Source organism: Stomoxys calcitrans, chromosome 5 (assembly GCF_963082655.1).
Source record: "Stomoxys calcitrans chromosome 5, idStoCalc2.1, whole genome shotgun sequence".
NCBI classification, from domain to species: Eukaryota; Metazoa; Arthropoda; class Insecta; order Diptera; family Muscidae; genus Stomoxys; species Stomoxys calcitrans.
In genome coordinates, this window is record NC_081556.1 from 110,163,318 (window position 1) to 110,179,613 (window position 16,296).

The window sequence follows — 16,296 nt, forward strand, 5'->3', positions numbered from 1 at the left end:
CTAAAAACGGGAGAGCTGCAGCGTATATCTCATACAAACACATATACTCTTGCATCAAATAACGTTAATTGATTTAAATTGATAGTCAGCCACTAGAGGTTGAGAGCAAAAACAAAAAACGAAGAGATAAAATTGTCAACAACAAATATGTGAAAGCAAATTGGAAGACATGGAAGAAACAATTTAATCAAGAATGGAAGATTGAAGTGCTTTTGGATGTCACAAAAAGGTTTTATTCTACAAAGAACAAGTAGAAAGAAACAGTTTTAGCGAATTCAAATATTTGTTTAAGATTTTTGAAATTCCGTTCGCCAGGTGATTACAAGTTACCTTTAAGAAGTGGGAAACGAAGGCAAGGGTCTCAATAAAAACGTATGCTGAGGCAAACGCGTACAACAAGAGAACTGCAATGAAAAAATCCCCTTTTCGATCAAATCTGTGATCCGGAGCAACCTTGCTATCCAAATAAAGACGGCCCACATGCAAGTATGTGGCTTTAATATCAATGAGAATATTCAACTGAATGCGACTAAGGCTCATGGAAAAGCAGCTCAAAATGCTGAGGCCAACGAAGAAGCTTAACCCCCATTGCCTGATGAGGAGGAAGCGAATGGCAACGATGAAGAAAATTCAGCACCGAAAAATGAGTAGTCAGTCGAAGATTGCAAGGATGGAGATGCAGAACATCCCTTTGTTTAAATGATTGCAGCTCATTCACTCAACGCCAGAGTGGTGAGTTTGAAACAATTAAAAAAGTGCTAAGTTCGGCTGGGCCGAATGTTGGGAACCCACCACCATGGATTCTGCTAAAAATTTATACAAAATAAATTTAGTTGAAGGGCATAATTTTAATCTACATACCAAACTTTTGTTAAACCAGCAAAAATTAGAGGTCTAGGAACCGAACAAGGATGATCGAAATACCGGCTACATGAAGTTTTTGACCGATTTGGAACGTACTTGGCACAATTGTTGGAAGTCATAACAGAACACAATGTGCTCAAGTTCAGCCAAATCTGACAAAAATTGCGGCTTGTAAGGGTTCAAGAAATCGAATCGGGAGATCGGCTAATATGGGGGCTATATAAGGTTATAGTCCGATTTGGACCGTACTTAACTGAGTTGTTGGAAGTCATAACAGAACACTATGAGCAAAATTTTTGCCAAATTGGGCAAAAAAATACGGCTTGCAGAGGCTTAAGAAGTCAAATCGGGAGATCGTTTTATATGGGAGCTTTATCAGGTTATGGAGCAATTTAAACCGTACTCGGCACAGTTGGTAGAAGTTATAACAGAACACTGTGTGCAAAATTTCAGCCAAATCGGAATAAAATTGAGGCTTCCAGGAGCTCAAGAAGTCAAATCGGGAGATGGGTTTATATGGGAGCTATACCAGGTTATGGACCGATTTGAACCGTACTCGGCACAGTTGTTGAAAGTCATAACAGAACACTATATGCAAAATTTCAGCTTAATCGAATGAAAATTGTGGCTTGTGGCTCGAGTAGTCGAATCGGGAGTTCGGTTTATCTGGGAGCTATATCTAAATCTAAACTGATATGGTTCATTTGCAAACACTAACGACCTACATCAATATAAAGTATCTGTGCAAAATTTCAAGCGGCTTGCTTTACGCGTTCGACCTTATAAACCGATCTTCCGATTTGACTTTTTGAGCCCTCTCTCACTCTCTCTCTCTCCCTCTCTCTGTCCTTAGTGTCTCGCTCTTCAGTAGACTGAAGTGTTCATGAGTTTAGATAAAACAATAACCAATGAATGATTTTATGCAGGCCTTTGATATGTATCTAACTAACCTTATCCGGTGTTATACGGTACTTCTTCATGCATCGCATAATATCCTTGGTAGGTACCCCTGGCTTGGTCCTTCTGACTTTACGAGTTTCTATCGGATTTTCCAATAAGGACTTGACTCATCAAACTTACTCTTTAATAAATCGATTGTAACATGTCCTGTGTGTATTGTGGTACCTTCCTGTGGAAACCACCTGTCGTTCAAGTCCATATCTTCCAATTCAAGCCAAAAATAGTCAGTGAGCATGGTGCGTTAGCGTTGTCCGTCAACGATTGGCATTGTAGACGAAGAAGTATGGCCCAAAGACGCCGCCGGCATGCAAACCGCAACAAACAGTTTTGTGGATGAAGTGTGATTCATGAAGCACAAGTGGATTTTCAACTGACCAAAAATGCATATTTTGCTTATTGACAAACACATTAGGATAAAAATGAGCTTCGTCACTGTAGATGATTTTGCTCTTAAAGTACCGATCGCCGACTCCGAGTTTCGGTAGTAAATTTTTATGAATTGCAGAACGTCTTCGTTCGTGTCCAATTCGATGATTAGTCAAGTCCCTAATAAAATCCTTTATTTATTTTTAAATGTCCTCATAAAATATTCTATTCGACTGATAACCACCATTATTCATCATCGCTAGGACTTTGACATTTTCACTCGGCCATTGTTCAAAAGTTTCGTTTGTAAATCACCTAAGCCGCCAGGTGTTGTGGCGGTGACAAGCGAAATGCATGGAATCGAAATTTTTTAGAGACTTATCATCGTTCATGGTTCATTTTCAAGTGACTAGGTCAGACAAAAAAAAATTATTACAAGCAGCCAATACAGATAGACATACAATAAAATGGGAAATTCCAAAATTTAATTTGACTTTGTATTTATTATCGTTGTTCGACGATAATCTCAACACATGGCAGGCATAGATAAGGTGGTGAATGCACCAAATATAGAACATTTATATTACTTTCTAGAAACAGTCATTATGTTGTCCTCTCAATGCATAGGAAAAATGTTTGAACACAATGAACAAGACAGACACAAGGGGTGGTACAACATGATTCGATGTTTTATGACCATTTAGGTAGAAGAGGCAAACAATTTCCTTCAGATGTGTTAGTAAAACTTTCCCCTAACTAACTCCATGAAGTTTGTTCATCTCAGAAAGTTGCATATTATTGAACTAAAACTTGTAAAGTAAAGCTTTCATTGATATGAAAAAAATCTTCCAGCTGTTCATTAATGGAATGTTCTTGAAAAAAAGTTTAATTTTGCAAGTGTTTTCATGACATACTTCTTTTCTACCTAATCAAGGCCATTTGTATGAAACCACAGCTTCAAAATTCACATAGAGCTACGCCAGAGCATTTTGTTATAAAAACCTCATTTTTATAGCCTCCACCATAGGATGTGGGGTATACTAATTTCGTCATTCTGTTTGTAACACCTCGAAATATGCATCTAAGACCCCAAAAAGTATATATAATCTTGATCGTCATGACATTTTAAGTCAATCTAGATATGTCCGTCTGTCCGTCCGTCCGACCGTCTGTCGAAAAGCCGATCTTGGGTCTTGACTTCTTGAGCATCTAGAGGGCGCAATTTTTATCCGATTTGGTTGAGATTTTGCACGTGGTGTTTCGGTATCACTTCCAACAACCGTACTAAGTATGTTTCAAATCGCTCCATAACCTGATATAGCTGCTATATAAACCGATATTGAATCTTCACTTCTTGAGCCTCTAGAGGGCGCAATTCCCATCCAATTTTGCTGATATTTGGCATGACGTGTTTCGTTATGACTTCCAATAACTGTGCAAAGTATGGTTCAAATTGACCCATAACCTGATATAGCTGACACATAAAACCGATCTGGGGTCTTGACTTCTTGAGCCTCTAGAGGGCGCAATTTCTATCTGATTTTGCTGACATTTTGTACAACGGCTTCTCCCATGACCTTCAACATGCGTGTCAAATATGATCTGTATCAGTCTATAGCCTGATACAGCTCCCATATAAACCGATCTCTCTATTTTAATTCTTGAGCCCCTAAAGGGCGTAATTCTTATTCGAATTGGCTGAAATTTTACACAATGACTTCTAGAATGGTCTCCAACATTCACTTCGATCATGGTCCGAATCGGACCATAACTTGATATAGCTCCAATAACAATTCTAATCTTTTATTGTTTGCCTAAAAAGAGTTACCGGGAAGAGAACACGACAAATACGATCCATGGAGGAGGGTATATAAGATTCGGCCCGGCCGAATATAGCACGCTCTATCTTGTTATTTTTATACTGCTACGACAGCATGTTGTTGAAATTTTTGCCCCAACATTACTGATTAACTCAAGCATATACTTTAATTCTTATCAATTAACCGCCGAAATTGAAACTAAAAATAAGTTCATATACCCTACAAGCATAAAATTCATTGTTGTGAAGACGAAAAATGAAATTGAAACCACGAAAAGCATGGAAGTGCGCGATATACGAGTTCAACCATCGCTAAAAACTCGCATAATATTTATTTATCACATCAAACAAAGTTGGTTGTGTGATAAAAGTAGTTTATTTCAATTAAAACCAATTAAAGAATCTTTAAGAATCTCATGCACACACAAAGTCTTTCTTAGTACTACTATGGCATTGTTAGAACCAGGAGAGAGAGAGAGAGAGGGGGGGGGGGCACCGCCCCTAAGGGGCTACATAAATTCCACGGAAATGTTTGTGTAGCATATTAGATATGCAGGAAAAAATCATTGACTGCCTGGCCACACAAAATACAAATGCCAATGGAACAAATGGCTCAATGGTTTATTGCAATATCGAATTGGTCTGTTTCTTTCAAAGTACCAAATTGATTTTGGAGGTCAAGTGATTTGAGAAATAATCTATAAAAAAAAACTTATAGTAATTAGCGAGTTGCCCCAAATAGAAGTTAGTTTTATTGTTGTTTAGTTATTGCAACATGATTGAAGCTTCTTCATTAAAACAAAATTGCATTGGTGATAACGCAGTTAATTCAATTAATCATTTAATTGAGAATTAGTGATGAAATCTTTAACTTATTTTAAAATGTAGATAAAGTACAGATGGTCAGTGAGTTATTAGCAAGAAATGGTAAATTTGTATTTCGAGATGTCTTCTAGCACAGATAAAACAAAATAAAAATCGGTTTCAATCACGAAATTAATAGATGTAATTAATTTTTTAATTGAAACTGCTTCAATCACAAAGAGATAATATCAATCCCCGGTTTTAGAAAAAATCGTAGTGCAGCCGTAGTGATAAGATAAGTTGAAAAATTGCGGCTTGTAAGAGCTAAAGAAGTCCAACCGGTAGATTGATTTATATGGGACCTATATCAGGTTATAAGCCGATTTGGACCATACTTAGCTAAGTTATTGGAAGTCATAACAGAACACAACGTATAAAATTTCAGCCAAATCGGGAAAAAAATTGAGGCTTGTAAAAGCTCATGAAGTCAAATATTGACCGATTTAGACGGTACTTGGCTCGGTTATTAGAAGTCACAACAGAACTCCACATGCTCAATTTCAGCCAAATCGGACAAAAATTGTAGCTTGTAAATGCTTAAGAAATCAAATAGGTAGATCGGTTTATATGGGAGCTATATCAGGTTCTTGACCGATCAGGTTATGGACTGATTTAGACCGTACTTCACACACTCATTGGAAGTCATAACAGAACACTACGCGTAAAATTTCAGCAAAATCGGCTAAAAATTGTGGCTTGTAAGGGCACAAGAAGTCAAATCGGGAGATCGGTTTATATGGGAGATGGGCTCGGTTGTTAAAAGTCGTAACAGAACATTACGTGCGAAATTTCAGCCAAATCGCCAAAAATTGTAGCTTTTAAGGGCTCAAGAAGTCAAATCGGGAGATCGACGGTTTATATAAAAGCTATATCAGGTTATAGACCTTGGCTCGGTTGTTAAAAGTTGTAACAGAACACTACATGCCAAATTTCAGGCAAATTGTAGGTTGTAAAGGCTCAAGAAGTCAAATCGGGAGATTGGTTTATATGACAGCTATAACTAAATCTGAACCGATATAGCCCATTTGCAATCCCCAACGACCTATACCGATATTAAGTATCTGAGCGAATTTTCAAGCGGCTATGTATCGTGATTTCGATAGACGGACGGACATAGCTAGATCAACTTAGAATGGCGAGACGATAATGTATATATATACTTTATGGGGTCCTAGATCAATATTTCGAGGTGTTACAAACGGAATTACTAGATTAGTACACCTCCATCCTACATTGCTGGACAAGAAATTGAACTTCAAATCCAATATTTTGGAAAGGGCAAGAAAGGCAACTCTTACCCTATACACCTGCCAGAGAGCCATTAGCAAAAGTTGGAGGTTTAGACCGCATGTCATGCATTGGGTATATACTGCAGCTGTTAGACCTATAATGCTATATGGTGTTGTGTTCTGGTGGACGGCGCTTCAAAAGTCCACCTACAGTCGAATACTCGATCGGATCCAAATAATGGCTTGTTTGTGCATCACAGCCGCTCTGAGAACGACACCATCTGATGCACTGAATTTAATGCTACATCTTATGCCTCTGGACATTGTGGCTACCCAATGCAGCGACCACTGCCGTGAGGTTAAGGGAGCTTTCTCATTAGTCATGTGGCGACTACGGACATGGTATTATTTTTGATACAATATTCGATGTTCCAGGCATTGTGGATTACACCCTCCCTTTTTGATAAAAAAGTACGGTACCACTATTCCTGATAGAACCGATTGGAACCGCGATAGCCCGGATAACAGAAGTTACATAGACATACGGATGGTTCCAAACTAAACGACCACGTGGACTTTGGGGTATACTCAAAAGATCCAAAACTGGTCATATCGAAAAGGTTACCCGACCACTGTAGTGTATATCAAGCCGAGATCCTTGCAATAAAGGAAGTGATTGAATGGCTAAGATATAATGTCATTACGATGATTGGCATAAATATCTTCTCAGATAGCCAGGCAGCCATTAAATCCCTGGAGAACGTACTTCTGAACACAAAAACCGCCCTCGATTGTCGTAGATCTCTCAACGAGATGGCTGAACAGTTCAACAGTTCAGTTGGGTGCCTGGCCACAGGATATCCCAGAGAATTGTAAAGCGGACGAGCTTGCGAGGCTAGAAACTATCTTACACATTCCAGGGATACTGAAATCTGTGGGTATGCCTCTAGCGATATGTAAGCTTAGTTTTCAGCACCAGGCCCGAAGGACAACGAATGATAGATGGTCACAAAGAGGGGGCTGCGAGCATTCCAAAACTATGTGACCTTGTCTAGACTTGAAGAGGTCCACCACATTCGGAAAACATGTTGACAGACTGAAGGTTGCCAGCAACGACTTTTGCAGAAGCTGTGAGGACATCGAATAAGAAGAAGAGTCTATAGAACACCTTCTGTGTGTGTGTCTCGCACTAGCAGTCAGAAGGAGTTCCACTTTAGATTCTCATTTCTTTGAATACCTGTATGATTTAACGGATGTGAACATTCGCAAGTTATTGGGCTTTTAAAGCGATCTGGATAGTTCAACGGTGAACTAGAAGGCATCTTCCTTCTTATGTTCCTGCCGTATCACAATGGACGAAAACGTCTAAGTGAGTCTGATGGCAGGCTGCCACTTAAACCTAACCTAATCATACCCCAACCTATGATGGTGGGTATAAAAATCGGGAAATACATATATATCGGAGCTATATCCAAATCTGAAGAGATTTCTATGAAATTAACTAACAATGTTAAAATTATAGAAAAAGACATTGTGCAAAATATAGAGAAAATCTCACAAGAAATACGGTGGGAAATATAAATTTGTATATAAATTTGTCATTCCATTTGCAACACATCGAAATATCCATTTCCGACCCTGAAGTATATATAATCTTGATCAGTGTAAAAATCTAAGACGATTTAGCCATGTCCGTGTCTTTTTTTGTTCATAAGTAGGCTAAATTCCAAGATGGGCTATATCGGACTATATCTTGATATAGCCCCCATAAAAAACCTTAAATCAAGAGATCGGTCTATATGGCAGCTATATTGAAGAAGAATGTCGAAGGGCATAACACAACTCACTGTCCCAAATTTCAGCAAAATCGGATAATAAATGTGGCTTTTATGGGTCTAAAACCCTAAATCGGCGGATGGGTCTATATGGGGGCTATATGAAGATATCGGCCATCTTCGAACTTAACCTGCTTATGGACAGAAAAAAGAATCTGTGCAAAGTTTCAGCTCAATATCTCTAATTTTTAAGACTGTAGTGTGATTTCAACAGACAGACGGACGGACATGGCTTAGATTTTTCCGCTTATCAAGAATATATATACTTCATAGGGCCGGAAATGGATATTTCGATGTGTTGCAAACGGAATGACAAAATGAATATACCCATCCTTCGTTGGTGGGTATAACAAGTCGTTTGCTCAAAACAGCTTTGGTCTGATCAAAGAAGTAGTTTTTTACCAAAAATTTATTTTCAACAACTTTTCATCACAAATATTAACAAAATTGGTTTGTGATTGTAAACATAAATCAAAATTTCCTATTCTGATTTATTTTAATTTATTTACCAACAACACACAGTTGTTTTTATTTTTTTTTTTCTTCGCTCTCTCTCTCTCTCTTTTTGATTTCACTGTCATCCATTTGTTTACCTTCAATGTAATCCGATGGCTAGAATATGTGCAGCTTATAATCCAATTCAAATAAATGAAAATCCCAAAGATAAGATCATGTTCGTCGTAGAAAAATAAACAACAAATGCACTTTTTAATCTTTGTTTTGGCTTTTATTATTATTAATTTTTTTTTTCTAAACGCTTTATTTACTTTCACTATTTTTTTTTTACTTAATAATTATTTTGGTTTTCCTCTTAGAATGCACGTTTTAATCATTAAGAACACGGTTGGTTGATATATAAATTTTCAAATTTTTCACTGAGGCATACAAAATTATTTCAAATAATATATTTCATATTTTTCATAGCATTTATTTGATTTTTCAAGAATTTAGGCCACATTGAGAAAATCAATTTTCGATTTTTCTATATTTTTTTAATTAAATTACTTTTCGAAAAACACACGTTAGCCATTCAATAACCGACAATATTCCATGAATAGTTGCATTCCTTGGCATTGTTGTTTTGATATTAATTTAAATTGTAACGTTATAAAAGAAAATTGTGCGGCATTTTTGCCCGATCGTTATTAACACCAACACCGCGACCATACAACAGCGACTCGTGCATGAAATTGATGTTCGTTGCTCGTAGAATGCTTCTGATTTGCTGGGCCCTCTAACACATACTCTCAAAGCAACGGAAACAAACGCACAAGCATACATTTACACACATATCGTATACTACCATACTTATGCCCAACAAGTGGGAAAGCCGAACATAAAGAGTGCAAAGATTTCTTACTCTCAGAGATGAGTAAAAAAAGAGCGTATGCATATGTGTGAATATAACACACACATGCAAGAAGTTGTGATGAGTGCAGGTAAAAAAAAGGGAAAACGAAGAGAGTTTATATCAAGGCAAACAGAGACGGAGAGAGAGCGCAACAAAAATGCACTGATTTAAGCAGAATGTTGAGCTGATGCTTAAAAGTTAAACAGCACATGAATAGAGATGGGCGATGGGTAAATACGCAAAAGGACAAAAAATTCAACTTTTATGGTCCCAAGACCTTAAATCGAGAGATCAGTCTATATGGGAACTATATCCAAATCTGCACCGATCTGAGCAGAATTGAAGAAGGATGTCGAAGGGCCTAACACAACTTACTGTCCAAAATTTTGGCAAAATCGGACAATAAATGCACCTTATATGGGCCCAAGACCTTAAATCGGCTGAACCGATTTTCATGAAATTTTCACAGATGGTAGAACTTGACGCCCCGGTAAAAATAGGAACCCTCTCCCTTACTCCAATTAAAAAAAAACGCCAGATCTCGCCCCCAAAAAACACCACCCAACAGGACACTTTTATCGCTTTAAGCAATATGGGTATCAAATGAAAGGTATTTAAAAGTAAAGTACAAAATTTCCAAAAAATTTATTCCTTGGTGTCTGAGCGCCCTCCCCACCCCCCAAAATCCCCCGATAGGATATATTTACCGATTGGGACAATATGGGACTCAAATGAAAGGTTTTTGGGAGTTAAATACGAATATGGTATTAAAAATTGGGTTCAAGTACCTAGGAGCCCACTCCAGGCCCAAAACCGCCCAAAATCAAAAGTCGACCGATCGGGACAATATACGACTCAAATTAATGGTATTTGGTATGATATTTCAAATTGGGTACAAGAACCTATGTAGCCGTCCCAAGCCCAAAAACGACCCAAAGGACCGCCAGAAATCAAAGTGGACAAATCGGGATAGTATGGGACTCAAATGAAAGGTTTTCGGGAGTGGAATACGAATATGATGTCAAAAATGATATCTAAATACTTAGGGCGGTGCCCCAAGAGTACCGCACAAAATATAAATTGGACCGATCGGGACAGTATGGGAATAAAATTAAAGGTAATCGGGAGTAGAATACGAATATGATGTCAAAGTTGAATGCAAGTACATCAGCTGCCGCCCCAAGCCTATTACCTCACCAAAAGTATAGCCCAAAATCAAAAGTGTACCGATCGGAATAATATGGGACTCCAATAAAAGGTATTTGAGAGTAGAGTATGAGTATGATAATCGAATATTAAAAATTGGGTGCAATCACGACCAAGTGGGCAGCACCAAAACCAAAACCGTCCCAGGAGGGCTACTACTACTAATATGGTAAAAAAATACCCCTCAAAACACCTACGAAAATGTGAATATTTGTCAACATGGGGTTCAATAAAAGGAAGCAGATAAACAAATCGTACTGGGGAGATACTTATAGTAGTAAGAAATCGGGTAATAAATTGATCTTTTATAGCCTTATTACCCTATAACGGGAAATCGGGCGGTCGTTCTATAGGGCAGCTGTACCCAAACATGATCCGATCTGGACCACACTTCACAGAGATGGGTAGGGATTCACCAAAAACCCGCTATGCCAATTTTCATTGAAATCGGGTAATAAATGGATCTTTTATAGCCTTCGTACCCTATATCGGGAGTTCGGGAGGTCGGTCTATAGAGCAACTATATTTAAATATGGTCCGATCTGAACCACATTTGACAGGAATGAGTAAGGTTCTATCAGAACTCACTATGCTAATTTTCATCGAAATGGGGTAATAAATGGATCTTTCATGGCCTTCGTACCCTATATCGGGAGTCCGGGCGGTCGGTCTATAGGGCAGCTATACCCAAATATGGTCCGATCTGGACCACACTTCACAGAAATGGGTAGGGATCTACTAGAACTCACTATGCCAATTTTCATCGAAATCGGGTAATAAATTTTATGGCCTTATATAGGGAGATCTGGCAGTCGGTCTATAGGCCTTCACAGGAATGGGTAGGGATCTTCCAGAACTCAATGTGCCGAATTTCATCGAAATCAGATGACAAATGAGAAATTAATTGCCTTTACTTTAAGTCTGGAGATCGGCCAACACTTTAAATCTGGAGATCGGTCTATATAACGGCTATATAGAATTGTATATATATATATTTTATGAGATCATTAGTTGTAGATACAAAGAATAAGAAATTATAAACAAATTTTTGCAAAATGATTTCAACTACTAAAATATCTGAAAAATACTCAAAAAAGGTATTTATTGGGTATTTACTTGGTAGAAACCTATCTCTGCACATGAAATGATAATGATTTTCAAGTGCATTGGCTGTTAGGGCGAAGATAATTTTATTTCACAATTTTTGGTTTGTTTCTTTCGAAGCGAGCTCAATGATGGGAGACTTTTTGCAAGGGAAAAGAAAAGCCAGAGATCACAACACACCAACCACTAAGGGACGAGTTTCGTCTTTGGTTAGAAGACTTTGCAACCATATTAGGTGTGGAGGCTTCAAGAGCCATAAATTGAGGTAGGTCTTTCTTATATCGAATATACCACGAAAACGTGTCTACGATGTAAGCACGTCACTAGCGCAAGTCTGATACTATCTGTTCTCTTCCACCGCATGTGTTTTTGTACTGATCGACTTAATTTCTTTGATGGCTTCGAACGCTAGACAATGGCAATGGCACTCGCCACTGCTCCATATGTCCAGGTTCGAATCCCGGCCGAGCTCCGCCGAACTTTTACTTTCATGTTTTTGGCCTGTTAGGGCAAAGATCATTTTATTTCAAAATTTTAAGTTTGTTTCTCTTTCGAGACTATTTTAATTTTGAAGTTCAAAGTTTGATTTTGTATCATATCGCATATCGCACTAAAAAAATAAACGAATTCAAATAAATCTAGCAGCGTCATAATACAATAATTTGATTCTTGATAGTATTGTCGTCAATGTTTTTAATCGATATCATTGACGCGGAGTGCAAACAAACAAAGATAAATGGTGTAGCATTATTTTAAAACTGAAATTTTTAATTTGAACTTTAAATATTTGAGCCATTTTAGAAAGTAAAGAGTAAACAAGTAAAAACGTGCTAAGTTCGGCCAGGCCGAATTTGAACAACCACCTCCATGGATTCTTCTAACAAACCAGAAAAAAATTAAAGCTTCTAGGAACCGATCAAAGATAATCGAGAGATCGATTTATATAGGAGCTACAATAGGTAAAATACTCACTTACCATCCTATTCTATGCTGATCGGTCTTCATATATATTTTTAAAATCTTTTTATACACACCACCATAGAATGGGAGTATACTAATTTACTAATTTCGTTTGTAACACCTCGAAATATGGGTCTAAGACCCCATAAAGTATATATATTCTCTATCGTCTCGAAGTATATACATTCTTGATCGTCTTGAGGTTCTGAGTCGATCTAACCATGTCCGTCCGTCTGTCGAACGCGTAAAGCTAGCCGCTTGAAATTTTGCACAGATACTTAATATTGATGTAGGTCGTTGGGGATTGCAAATGGACCATATCGGTACAGATTTAGATATAGCTCCCATATAAACCGATCTCCAGATTTGACTTCTTAAGCCCCTGGAAGACGCAATTTTTGTCTAATTAGGCTGAAATTTTGCACGCAGAGTTCTGTTACAATTTTGCAACAACTGTGCTGAGTGTTGTTTAAATCGGTATATAACCTGATATAGCTCCCATATAAACCGATCTCCCGATTTGACTTCTTGAGTCCTTACATGCCGGAATTTTTGTCCGATTTGGCAGAAATTGTACACACGGTGTTCTGTAACGACTTCCAATACGGTTCAAATCGGTCTATAACCTGATTTAGCTCCCATATAAACCGATCTCCCTATTTGATTTCTTAAGTCCTTACATGCCGCAATTTTTGTCCGATTTGGCTGAAATTGTACACATAATGTGGCTGTTATGACTTCCAACAACTGTGCCAAGTACGGTTCAAATCGGTCTATAACCTGATATAGCTCCCATATAAACCAATCTCCAAATTTGATTTTGAGACCCTGGAAGCTGCAACTCTTGCCCGATTCGCTCTTGAGCTCCTGAAAGTCTCAATTTTTTTTACGACTTCCAACAACTGAATCGGTCTATAACTTGATATAGCTCCCATGTAAACCGCTCTCCCGATCACACTTGTTAGGTTCCTAGAGCTTTAATTTTTGCTGGTTTGACAGAAATTTGGTATCTAGAATAAAATTATGCCCTTCAACTTATTATTTTGTATATATTTTTAGCTGAATCATGGTGGGTTCCCAAAATTCTGCCTGGCCGAACTTAGCAGGCTTTTATTTTTTGTTATTTCTTACCTAGCCTTAGGTGTGACTTAAGAACTTAACCTGTCTACTTATAAGAATCTGTGCAAAGTTTCCTCTCTCTTCAATTTCAAAGACTGAAGCGTGATTCCAGCAGACAAAGAGAACATGGCTAGATCGTCTTAGATTTTTACGGAAAATAAGAATATATTCGATGTGGTGCAAACGGAATGACAAAATGAATATAGCCCCATCCTTCTGTGGTGGGTATAAAAACCAAGTAAAAAGGCGTTAAGTTCGGCCGGGCCGAACTTTGGGTACCCACCACCTCGGGTATATATGTGCAAACCACCTTCCGTCAAAATCCGGTGAAAAATACATAATGCCCCCATAGCAGTTATATCGAAATATAGTCCGATTTGGATCAAATTCGACATGGATATTAAGTGGTCTAATAAGTACAAGTCATTGTTCAATTTTGCAGATCAATATAATGGTCTTTTTGGTTGCCATATCCAAATATAGAACGACCTGAACCATATACGATGAAAAGCCTAACATAAGTCACTGTGAAAAATTTCAGCGAAATCGGATTATAAATGAGACTTCTATGGGCCCAAAACCTTAAATCAAGAGATCGGTCTATATGGCAGCTATATCCAAATCTAAACCGATCTGAACCGAATTGAAATAAACTGTCAAGGGGCCTAACACACATCACTGTCCCAAATTTCAGCGAAATCGGACAATAAATGCGTCTTTTATGGGCCCAAAACCTTAAATCGAGAGATCGGTCTATATGGCAGCTATATCCAAATCTGGACCGATCAGGGCTAAATTGAAGAGGGATGTCGAGTGACCTAACAAAGCTCATTGTCCCAAATTTCAGCAAAATCGGACAATAAATGCGCCTTTTATGGGCCCAAGACCTTAAATCGAGAGATCGGTCTATATGCCAGCTATATTCAAATCTGGATCGATCTAGGCCAAATTGCAGAAATATGTCGAGGGGCTTAACACAACTCACTGTCCCTAATTTCGCCGACATCGGACAATAAATGTGCCTTAAATGGGGCCAAAACCTTAAATCGAGAGATCGGTCTAAGTGGGGGCTATATCCAAATCTAAACCGATCTAAACCGAATTGAAATAAACTGTCAAGGGGCCTAACACACATCATTGTTCCAAATTTCAGCGAAATCGGACAATAAATGCGTCTTTTATGGGCCCAAAACCTTAAATCGAGAGATCGGTCTATATGGCAGCTATATCCAAATCCGGACCGATCTGGGATGTCTGGGATGTTGACGAGGGATGTCTAGTGACCTAACACAGCTCATTGTCCCAAATTTCAGCAAAATCGGACAATAAATGCGCCTTTTATGGGCCCAAGACCTTAAATCGGCGGATCGGTCTATATGGCAGCTATATTCAAATCTGGATCGATCTAGGCCAAATTGCAGAAATATGTCGAGGGGCTTAACACAACTCACTGTCCCAAATTTCAGCAAAATCGGGTAATAAATGTGGCTTTTATGGGCCTGAGACACTAAATCGGCGGATCGGTCTATATGGGGGCTATATCATGATATAGTCCGATGTAGCCATCTTCGAACTTAACTTGCTTATTAACAACAACAAAAAAATCTGTGCAAAGTTTCAGCTCAATATCTCTATTTTTAAAGCCTGTAGCGTGATTTCAACAGACAGACGGACGGACATGGCAAGATCGTTTAGATTTTTACGACGATCAAGAATATATATTCTTTATAGGATCGGAAATAGATATTTCGATGTGTTGCCTATCCTTCGATGAATATACCCCACCCTTCTGTGGCGGGTATAAAACAAAAACATATCTCCTCACTGTGTGATAGCCGGGAAAGACCCTTGAATTTTCTGATACGTCTCTCGCCATTGCCGATGCATTCATTGTTTTCCCTTAACACATTGTTGTAAATCATGGCATTGCATTGTAACTTTTCATCTTCAGATTTTTGTCATAAACTACACATATACTACATACATATAGATTATATAATTGTAGTTGTTGTTATTGTCAATTGTCGTACATGTAGGTCCGTAAAAAAGGAAGAGCACATTTTCTTGTCAGATTAATTTTGTTTTGAGTCAGCACCACTTAAATGCTAGTATAAATAAACAACAACAACAATGGCATTATCATTGGCAGCCTAGCCACTGTTTTCATATTTTTGTTGATTCATTCATCTCAGCGAAATGAGAGTGAGTGACGAAATAGGTGATAATCAAAAAGACTGGTATCTTTTGCGGCTTTGTCATCTATCTGGTCATGCTGCTCTTGTTGTTTACATTTGGATTTTTTGTTGAGTCTCTTCTCTTTAAAATCTTCTTGCCAGAGAAGAGTCATCTGCAATTTCATTATAGAGTGTTAATAACTGTAGCACGTTTCATTAGCATTGCAGGGTACTCTACACTCTACTGTTGAGATTCTCCTACGGAAGCTGTGGTTTGATGCATTGTTTACAAATATATGCTGGGCATCTCTTGCGTTTTGGTATGACAGATAGCAATGTGTTGTCTGTTAGCAGCTGTTGTAGTTGTTGTTTCATAATTTGTGAAAGTACTTTTTTCTCCTAATTTTAGAATAATCTACAAGGTCGCAGATGTCACAATGTTTTG

General features: G+C 38.1%; 1 protein-coding gene across 1 annotated transcript in view; it reads right to left on the bottom strand.

Annotated features, from left to right (window-relative positions):
• The window catches only part of LOC106096074 (leucine-rich repeat-containing G-protein coupled receptor 5), a 65,557-nt gene extending 56,429 nt beyond the window's left edge, over positions 1-9,128 (bottom strand). The window contains exon 1 of the mRNA XM_013263624.2: positions 8,531-9,128. The gene's annotated coding sequence lies outside the window, so the exon portion shown is untranslated. The remainder of the gene's footprint in view (positions 1-8,530) is intronic.
• Between the last annotated feature and the right edge of the window lie 7,168 nt (positions 9,129-16,296).